Source organism: Giraffa tippelskirchi, chromosome 14 (assembly GCF_054371585.1).
Source record: "Giraffa tippelskirchi isolate mGirTip1 chromosome 14, T2T-mGirTip1v1.2.pri, whole genome shotgun sequence".
NCBI classification, from domain to species: domain Eukaryota; kingdom Metazoa; phylum Chordata; class Mammalia; order Artiodactyla; family Giraffidae; genus Giraffa; species Giraffa tippelskirchi.
In genome coordinates this window covers 12,895,001-12,904,892 of record NC_137288.1, presented here as the reverse complement: position 1 = coordinate 12,904,892, position 9,892 = coordinate 12,895,001, and the positions used below count along the sequence as shown (strand labels likewise).

Genomic DNA, 9,892 nt, shown 5'->3' with positions numbered 1-9,892 from the left:
CGAGGCGAACTTTGACCCTTGTGTTCTGCCCCTGAACCTCACTGGAGAGACTGGACCCGCGTGACCTGTCACGTCTTGGTTTCAACATCCTTGGCGGGAGAACTAAGATTCCCCCATGCGAAGTGATCAGGCCAGAGAGAAGGAAGTCGATTCCCTTGGGATCCAATGCCCGTTTTCTCGAATCCAGTTAAGTTTCGTCAAGATTTCCCACCCAAACCGAAAAGCCGAAGTGGCTACCTATCCCCGCCCCCTTGACCTCTGTCCCAAGGTGCCCCTCCCACACCGCCTCCTTCCACAGCCTCAAGGCATTCAAGAGTTAGCCGGCCCGGGCCGGCTCCATCCGTGGTCGCCCCGCCCCAAGACCCTCTGAAAAAGCGCCCGACAGGCAGGTGGCGCCCGACCCCCAACCAGCTATCCAGTGAGCCAGCCCCAGCATAGGAGCTTAGTGGGCGACCGACGGGGACTCGTTGCCAGACGGAGCCCATCCTAGTTCGCGTTTCTCCGCTCAGTCAACGGCGCAGACAGGAGAACGGGATCCGCCCACACTTCTCGAGAACGTCCCTGGGCGAGGGATGACGGACGCACGGACGGACGGGACGGGAAGGATTCTTGACTCCCCACCCACGGAGCAGCGGAATGCACTCCCATCCGAGGGGGATCGCAGGCCCACGTCAGACGGTGTGAGCACACGCCCCAGAACAACAACTCGCCAGCATCCCCGTCCGTGTCCCCGTCACCATCTTTGGGCACGCCAGGAGAAAGCCCTTTTGTGACCCGGACGACGGCTCTTTCGGCAAAAGCAACGTTGAGCAACGGCACAAATGAAGAGACTTGGATTTGAAACGACGCGTTCATATAGCAGCGCCTCAAAAGCAAAAGCACGCACTCGTCCCTCACATAACCGCAACCAACAAACCCGACGCACCTGAAAAAGAAAAAGCAAACGGAAGAGAACGGGTCGATCTGGCGGCTCGGTCGCCGAGACCAGATCAACCCCGGAAGGCAGGGCGAGCCGAGAGCCCACTCGGGTGAGGTCGAGCGGGATCAACACGGCAGCTCGGCGGCAGAGGTCGCGAGTGGGAGAGGTCCGTCCGGGTGCTCGACCCGCGGGCGCTGGCCGCTCTGCGGCCCAGTGAGGGAAGGAGGGGGGGAGGGGCGGAGACCCTGACAACTGGGCGACGCGCGCGCGCTGGCGGCTCGGCTGGCGAGGTCGCGAGTGGGAGAGGCCCGGCCGGCAGGTGGACCCGCGGGCACCGACAGCTCGGCGGCAGAGTGAGGAAAGTGGGGGGAGGGGCAGACAGCCTGACAACCGGGCGACGGGCGCGCGCTGGCGGCTCGGCGGGCGAGGTCGCGAGTGGGAGAGGCCCGGCCGACAGCTGGACACGCGGGCACCGCCAGCTCGGCGGCAGAGTGAGGGAAGGAGGGAGGAGGGGCGGAGTCCCTGCCAGGCGGGCGACGCGCGCGCGCCGGCGGCTGGGCGCCATAGGTCGCGAGTGCGAGAGGCCCGGCCGACAGGTGGACACGCGGGCACCGCCAGCTCGGCGGCAGAGTGAGGGAAGGGGGGGGAGGGGCAGACACCCTGACAACCGGGCGACGGGCGCGTGCTGGCGGCTCGGCGGGCGAGGTCGCGAGTGGGAGAGGCCCGGCCGACAGCTGGACCCGCGGGCACCGCCAGCTCGGCGGCAGAGTGAGGGAAGGAGGGAGGAGGGGCGGAGTCCCTGCCAGGCGGGCGACGCGCGCGCGCTGGCGGCTCGGCGGCAGAGGTCGCGAGTGCGAGAGGCCCGGCCGACAGGTGGACACGCGGGCACCGCCAGCTCGGCGGCAGAGTGAGGGAAGGAGGGAGGAGGGGCGGAGTCCCTGCCAGGCGGGCGACGCGCGCGCGCTGGCGGCTCGGCGGCAGAGGTCGCGAGTGCGAGAGGCCCGGCCGACAGGTGGACACGCGGGCACCGCCAGCTCGGCGGCAGAGTGAGGGAAGGGGGGGAGGGGCAGACAGCCTGACAACCGGGCGACGGGCGCGCGCTGGCGCCTCGGCTGGCGAGGTCGCGAGTGGGAGAGGCCCTGCCCGCAGGTGGACACGCGGGCACCCGCAGCTCGTCGAGAGTTAGGGAAGGGGGGAAGTTAGGGAAGGGGGGGAGGGGATAGAACCCCGTCGGGCTCGTCGACCCGCGGCTCCTGGCGGCTCTGCGGCCGAGTTAGGGGAGGAGTGGGGGAGGGGCAGACAGCCTGACAGCCGGGCGACGGGCGCGCGCTGGCGGCTCGGCGGGCGAGGTCGCGATTGGGAGAGGCCCCGCCCGCAGGTGGACACGCCGGCACCCGCAGCTCGTCGAGAGTTAGGGAAGGGGGGGAGTTAGGGAAGGGGGGGAGGGGATAGAACCCCTTCGGACTCGTCGACCCGCGGCTCCTGGCGGCTCTGCGGCCGAGTTAGGGGAGGAGGGGGGGAGGGGCAGACAGCCTGACAGCCGGGCGACGGGCGCGCGCTGCCGGCTCGGCGGGCGAGGTCGCGAGTGGGAGAGGCCCTGCCCGCAGGTGGACCCGCGGGCACCCGCAGCTCGTCGACAGGGTTAGGGAAGGGGGGGAGGGGATAGAGCCCCGTCGGGCTCGTCGACCCGCGGCTCCTGGCGGCTCTGCGGCCGAGTTAGGGAAGGGGGGGAGGGGCAGACTCCCTGCCAGGCGGGCGACGCGCGCGCGCTGGCGGCTGGGCGCCATAGGTCGCGAGTGCGAGAGGCCCGGCCGACAGGTGGATACGCGGGCACCGCCAGCTCGGCGGCAGAGTGAGGGAAGGGGGGGAGGGGCAGACACCCTGACAACCGGGCGACGGGCGCGTGCTGGCGGCTCGGCGGGCGAGGTCGCCAGTGGGAGAGGCCCGGCCGACAGCTGGACCCGCGGGCACCGCCAGCTCGGCGACAGAGTGAGGGAAGGAGGGAGGAGGGGCGGAGTCCCTGCCAGGCGGGCGACGCGCGCGCGCTGGCGGCTCGGCGGCAGAGGTCGCGAGTGCGAGAGGCCCGGCCGACAGGTGGACACGCGGGCACCGCCAGCTCGGCGCAGAGTGAGGAAAGGGGGGAGGAGGGGCAGACACCCTGACAGCCGGGAGACGGGCTCGCGCTGGCGGCTCGGCGGGCGAGGTCGCGAGTGGGAGAGGCCCTGCCGGCAGGTGGACACGCGGGCACCCGCAGTTCGTCGACAGGGTGAGGGAAGGGGGGGAGGGGATAGAGCCCCGTCGGGCTCGTCGACCCGCGGCTCCTGGCGGCTCTGCGGCCGAGTTAGGGGAGGAGTGGGGGAGGGGCAGACAGCCTGACAGCCGGGCGACGGGCGCGCGCTGCCGTCTCGGCGGGCGAGGTCGCGAGTGGGAGGGGCCCTGCCCGCAGGTGGACCCGCGGGCACCCGCAGCTCGTCGTCAGGGTTAGGGAAGGGGGGGAGTTAGGGAAGGGGGGGAGGGGCTAGAACCCCGTCGCGCTGGTCGACCCGCGGCTCCTGGCGGCTCTGCGGCCGAGTTAGGGGAGGAGTGGGGGAGGGGCAGACAGCCTGACAGCCGGGCGACGGGCGCGCGCTGCCGTCTCCGCGGGCGAGGTCGCGAGTGGGAGGGGCCCTGCCCGCAGGTGGACCCGCGGGCACCCGCAGCTCGTCGTCAGGGTTAGGGAAGGGGGGGAGTTAGGGAAGGGGGGGAGGGGCTAGAACCCCGTCGCGCTGGTCGACCCGCGGCTCCTGGCGGCTCTGCGGCCGAGTTAGGGGAGGAGTGGGGGAGGGGCAGACAGCCTGACAGCCGGGCGACGGGCGCGCGCTGCTGTCTCGGCGGCAGAGGTCGCGAGTGCGAGAGGCCCGGCCGACAGGTGGACCCTCGGGCACCCGCAGCTCGTCGACAGGGTTAGGGAAGGGGGGGAGTTAGGGAAGGGGGGGAGGGGCTAGAACCCCGTCGGGCTCGTCGACCCGCGGCTCCTGGCGGCTCTGCGGCCGAGTTAGGGAAGGGGGGGGAGGGGCAGACTCCCTGCCAGGCGGGCGACGCGCGCGCGCCGGCGGCTGGGCGCCATAGTTCGCGAGTGCGAGAGGCCCGGCCGACAGGTGGACACGCGGGCACCGCCAGCTCGGCGGCAGAGTGAGGGAAGGGGGGGAGGGGCAGACACCCTGACAACCGGGCGACGGGCGCGTGCTGGCGGCTCGGCGGGCGAGGTCGCGAGTGGGAGAGGCCCGGCCGACAGCTGGACCCGCGGGCACCGCCAGCTCGGCGGCAGAGTGAGGGAAGGAGAGAGGAGGGGCGGAGTCCCTGCCAGGCGGGCGACGCGCGCGCGCTGGCGGCTGGGCGCCATAGGTCGCGAGTGCGAGAGGCCCGGCCGACAGGTGGACACGCGGGCACCGCCAGCTCGGCGGCAGAGTGAGGGAAGGAGGGAGGAGGGGCGGAGTCCCTGCCAGGCGGGCGACGCGCGCGCGCTGGCGGCTCGGCGGCAGAGGTCGCGAGTGCGAGAGGCCCGGCCGACAGGTGGACACGCGGGCACCGCCAGCTCGGCGGCAGAGTGAGGGAAGGGGGGGAGGGGCAGACAGCCTGACAACCGGGCGACGGGCGCGCGCTGGCGCCTCGGCTGGCGAGGTCGCGAGTGGGAGAGGCCCTGCCCGCAGGTGGACACGCGGGCACCCGCAGCTCGTCGAGAGTTAGGGAAGGGGGGGGAGTTAGGGAAGGGGGGGAGGGGATAGAACCCCGTCGGGCTCGTCGACCCGCGGCTCCTGGCGGCTCTGCGGCCGAGTTAGGGGAGGAGGGGGGGAGGGGCAGACAGCCTGACAGCCGGGCGACGGGCGCGCGCTGCCGTCTCGGCGGGCGAGGTCGCGAGTGGGAGGGGCCCTGCCCGCAGGTGGACCCGCGGGCACCCGCAGCTCGTCGACAGGGTTAGGGAAGGGGGGGAGTTAGGGAAGGGGGGGAGGGGCTAGAACCCCGTCGGGCTCGTCGACCCGCGGCTCCAAGCGGCTCTGCGGCCGAGTTAGGGGAGGAGGGGGGGAGGGGCAGACAGCCTGACAGCCGGGCGACGGGCGCGCGCTGCCGGCTCGGCGGGCGAGGTCGCGAGTGGGAGAGGCCCTGCCCGCAGGTGGACCCGCGGGCACCCGCAGCTCGTCGACAGGGTTAGGGAAGGGGGGGAGGGGATAGAGCCCCGTCGGGCTCGTCGACCCGCGGCTCCTGGCGGCTCTGCGGCCGAGTTAGGGAAGGGGGGGGAGGGGCAGACTCCCTGCCAGGCGGGCGACGCGCGCGCGCCGGCGGCTGGGCGCCAAAGTTCGCGAGTGCGAGAGGCCCGGCCGACAGGTGGACACGCGGGCACCGCCAGCTCGGCGGCAGAGTGAGGGAAGGGGGGGAGGGGCAGACACCCTGACAACCGGGCGACGGGCGCGTGCTGGCGGCTCGGCGGGCGAGGTCGCGAGTGGGAGAGGCCCTGCCGACAGCTGGACCCGCGGGCACCGCCAGCTCGGCGACAGAGTGAGGGAAGGAGGGAGGAGGGGCGGAGTCCCTGCCAGGCGGGCGACGCGCGCGCGCTGGCGGCTCGGCGGCAGAGGTCGCGAGTGCGAGAGGCCCGGCCGACAGGTGGACACGCGGGCACCGCCAGCTCGGCGCAGAGTGAGGAAAGGGGGGAGGAGGGGCAGACACCCTGACAGCCGGGAGACGGGCTCGCGCTGGCGGCTCGGCGGGCGAGGTCGCGAGTGGGAGAGGCCCTGCCGGCAGGTGGACACGCGGGCACCCGCAGCTCGTCGTCAGGGTTAGGGAAGGGGGGGAGTTAGGGAAGGGGGGGAGGGGCTAGAACCCCGTCGCGCTGGTCGACCCGCGGCTCCTGGCGGCTCTGCGGCCGAGTTAGGGGAGGAGTGGGGGAGGGGCAGACAGCCTGACAGCCGGGCGACGGGCGCGCGCTGCTGTCTCGGCGGCAGAGGTCGCGAGTGCGAGAGGCCCGGCCGACAGGTGGACCCTCGGGCACCCGCAGCTCGTCGACAGGGTTAGGGAAGGGGGGGAGTTAGGGAAGGGGGGGAGGGGCTAGAACCCCGTCGGGCTCGTCGACCCGCGGCTCCTGGCGGCTCTGCGGCCGAGTTAGGGAAGGGGGGGGAGGGGCAGACTCCCTGCCAGGCGGGCGACGCGCGCGCGCCGGCGGCTGGGCGCCATAGTTCGCGAGTGCGAGAGGCCCGGCCGACAGGTGGACACGCGGGCACCGCCAGCTCGGCGGCAGAGTGAGGGAAGGGGGGGAGGGGCAGACACCCTGACAACCGGGCGACGGGCGCGTGCTGGCGGCTCGGCGGGCGAGGTCGCGAGTGGGAGAGGCCCGGCCGACAGCTGGACCCGCGGGCACCGCCAGCTCGGCGGCAGAGTGAGGGAAGGAGAGAGGAGGGGCGGAGTCCCTGCCAGGCGGGCGACGCGCGCGCGCTGGCGGCTGGGCGCCATAGGTCGCGAGTGCGAGAGGCCCGGCCGACAGGTGGACACGCGGGCACCGCCAGCTCGGCGGCAGAGTGAGGGAAGGAGGGAGGAGGGGCGGAGTCCCTGCCAGGCGGGCGACGCGCGCGCGCTGGCGGCTCGGCGGCAGAGGTCGCGAGTGCGAGAGGCCCGGCCGACAGGTGGACACGCGGGCACCGCCAGCTCGGCGGCAGAGTGAGGGAAGGGGGGGAGGGGCAGACAGCCTGACAACCGGGCGACGGGCGCGCGCTGGCGCCTCGGCTGGCGAGGTCGCGAGTGGGAGAGGCCCTGCCCGCAGGTGGACACGCGGGCACCCGCAGCTCGTCGAGAGTTAGGGAAGGGGGGGGAGTTAGGGAAGGGGGGGAGGGGATAGAACCCCGTCGGGCTCGTCGACCCGCGGCTCCTGGCGGCTCTGCGGCCGAGTTAGGGGAGGAGGGGGGGAGGGGCAGACAGCCTGACAGCCGGGCGACGGGCGCGCGCTGCCGTCTCGGCGGGCGAGGTCGCGAGTGGGAGGGGCCCTGCCCGCAGGTGGACCCGCGGGCACCCGCAGCTCGTCGACAGGGTTAGGGAAGGGGGGGAGTTAGGGAAGGGGGGGAGGGGCTAGAACCCCGTCGGGCTCGTCGACCCGCGGCTCCAAGCGGCTCTGCGGCCGAGTTAGGGGAGGAGGGGGGGAGGGGCAGACAGCCTGACAGCCGGGCGACGGGCGCGCGCTGCCGGCTCGGCGGGCGAGGTCGCGAGTGGGAGAGGCCCTGCCCGCAGGTGGACCCGCGGGCACCCGCAGCTCGTCGACAGGGTTAGGGAAGGGGGGGAGGGGATAGAGCCCCGTCGGGCTCGTCGACCCGCGGCTCCTGGCGGCTCTGCGGCCGAGTTAGGGAAGGGGGGGGAGGGGCAGACTCCCTGCCAGGCGGGCGACGCGCGCGCGCCGGCGGCTGGGCGCCAAAGTTCGCGAGTGCGAGAGGCCCGGCCGACAGGTGGACACGCGGGCACCGCCAGCTCGGCGGCAGAGTGAGGGAAGGGGGGGAGGGGCAGACACCCTGACAACCGGGCGACGGGCGCGTGCTGGCGGCTCGGCGGGCGAGGTCGCGAGTGGGAGAGGCCCTGCCGACAGCTGGACCCGCGGGCACCGCCAGCTCGGCGACAGAGTGAGGGAAGGAGGGAGGAGGGGCGGAGTCCCTGCCAGGCGGGCGACGCGCGCGCGCTGGCGGCTCGGCGGCAGAGGTCGCGAGTGCGAGAGGCCCGGCCGACAGGTGGACACGCGGGCACCGCCAGCTCGGCGCAGAGTGAGGAAAGGGGGGAGGAGGGGCAGACACCCTGACAGCCGGGAGACGGGCTCGCGCTGGCGGCTCGGCGGGCGAGGTCGCGAGTGGGAGAGGCCCTGCCGGCAGGTGGACACGCGGGCACCCGCAGCTCGTCGTCAGGGTTAGGGAAGGGGGGGAGTTAGGGAAGGGGGGGAGGGGCTAGAACCCCGTCGCGCTGGTCGACCCGCGGCTCCTGGCGGCTCTGCGGCCGAGTTAGGGGAGGAGTGGGGGAGGGGCAGACAGCCTGACAGCCGGGCGACGGGCGCGCGCTGCTGTCTCGGCGGCAGAGGTCGCGAGTGCGAGAGGCCCGGCCGACAGGTGGACCCTCGGGCACCCGCAGCTCGTCGACAGGGTTAGGGAAGGGGGGGAGTTAGGGAAGGGGGGGAGGGGCTAGAACCCCGTCGGGCTCGTCGACCCGCGGCTCCTGGCGGCTCTGCGGCCGAGTTAGGGAAGGGGGGGGAGGGGCAGACTCCCTGCCAGGCGGGCGACGCGCGCGCGCCGGCGGCTGGGCGCCATAGTTCGCGAGTGCGAGAGGCCCGGCCGACAGGTGGACACGCGGGCACCGCCAGCTCGGCGGCAGAGTGAGGGAAGGGGGGGAGGGGCAGACACCCTGACAACCGGGCGACGGGCGCGTGCTGGCGGCTCGGCGGGCGAGGTCGCGAGTGGGAGAGGCCCGGCCGACAGCTGGACCCGCGGGCACCGCCAGCTCGGCGGCAGAGTGAGGGAAGGAGAGAGGAGGGGCGGAGTCCCTGCCAGGCGGGCGACGCGCGCGCGCTGGCGGCTGGGCGCCATAGGTCGCGAGTGCGAGAGGCCCGGCCGACAGGTGGACACGCGGGCACCGCCAGCTCGGCGGCAGAGTGAGGGAAGGAGGGAGGAGGGGCGGAGTCCCTGCCAGGCGGGCGACGCGCGCGCGCTGGCGGCTCGGCGGCAGAGGTCGCGAGTGCGAGAGGCCCGGCCGACAGGTGGACACGCGGGCACCGCCAGCTCGGCGGCAGAGTGAGGGAAGGGGGGGAGGGGCAGACAGCCTGACAACCGGGCGACGGGCGCGCGCTGGCGCCTCGGCTGGCGAGGTCGCGAGTGGGAGAGGCCCTGCCCGCAGGTGGACACGCGGGCACCCGCAGCTCGTCGAGAGTTAGGGAAGGGGGGGGAGTTAGGGAAGGGGGGGAGGGGATAGAACCCCGTCGGGCTCGTCGACCCGCGGCTCCTGGCGGCTCTGCGGCCGAGTTAGGGGAGGAGGGGGGGAGGGGCAGACAGCCTGACAGCCGGGCGACGGGCGCGCGCTGCCGTCTCGGCGGGCGAGGTCGCGAGTGGGAGGGGCCCTGCCCGCAGGTGGACCCGCGGGCACCCGCAGCTCGTCGACAGGGTTAGGGAAGGGGGGGAGTTAGGGAAGGGGGGGAGGGGCTAGAACCCCGTCGGGCTCGTCGACCCGCGGCTCCAAGCGGCTCTGCGGCCGAGTTAGGGGAGGAGGGGGGGAGGGGCAGACAGCCTGACAGCCGGGCGACGGGCGCGCGCTGCCGGCTCGGCGGGCGAGGTCGCGAGTGGGAGAGGCCCTGCCCGCAGGTGGACCCGCGGGCACCCGCAGCTCGTCGACAGGGTTAGGGAAGGGGGGGAGGGGATAGAGCCCCGTCGGGCTCGTCGACCCGCGGCTCCTGGCGGCTCTGCGGCCGAGTTAGGGAAGGGGGGGGAGGGGCAGACTCCCTGCCAGGCGGGCGACGCGCGCGCGCCGGCGGCTGGGCGCCAAAGTTCGCGAGTGCGAGAGGCCCGGCCGACAGGTGGACACGCGGGCACCGCCAGCTCGGCGGCAGAGTGAGGGAAGGGGGGGAGGGGCAGACACCCTGACAACCGGGCGACGGGCGCGTGCTGGCGGCTCGGCGGGCGAGGTCGCGAGTGGGAGAGGCCCTGCCGACAGCTGGACCCGCGGGCACCGCCAGCTCGGCGACAGAGTGAGGGAAGGAGGGAGGAGGGGCGGAGTCCCTGCCAGGCGGGCGACGCGCGCGCGCTGGCGGCTCGGCGGCAGAGGTCGCGAGTGCGAGAGGCCCGGCCGACAGGTGGACACGCGGGCACCGCCAGCTCGGCGCAGAGTGAGGAAAGGGGGGAGGAGGGGCAGACACCCTGACAGCCGGGAGACGGGCTCGCGCTGGCGGCTCGGCGGGCGAGGTCGCGAGTGGGAGAGGCCCTGCCGGCA

At 74.1% G+C, this 9,892-nt stretch overlaps 1 long non-coding RNA gene across 2 annotated transcripts in view; it reads left to right on the top strand.

Moving 5' to 3' along the window:
- The first annotated feature begins 277 nt into the window (after window positions 1-277).
- LOC145534297 (uncharacterized) overlaps window positions 278-9,892 on the top strand; it is a 31,326-nt gene continuing 21,711 nt past the window's right edge. Inside the window, exon 1 of one of the 2 annotated variants that reach the window (XR_014074434.1) lies at window positions 278-1,028. This is a non-coding gene — a long non-coding RNA (uncharacterized LOC145534297). Of the gene's footprint in view, window positions 1,086-9,892 lie in introns of both variants that reach the window. The other variant, XR_014074435.1, reaches the window with a different exon arrangement.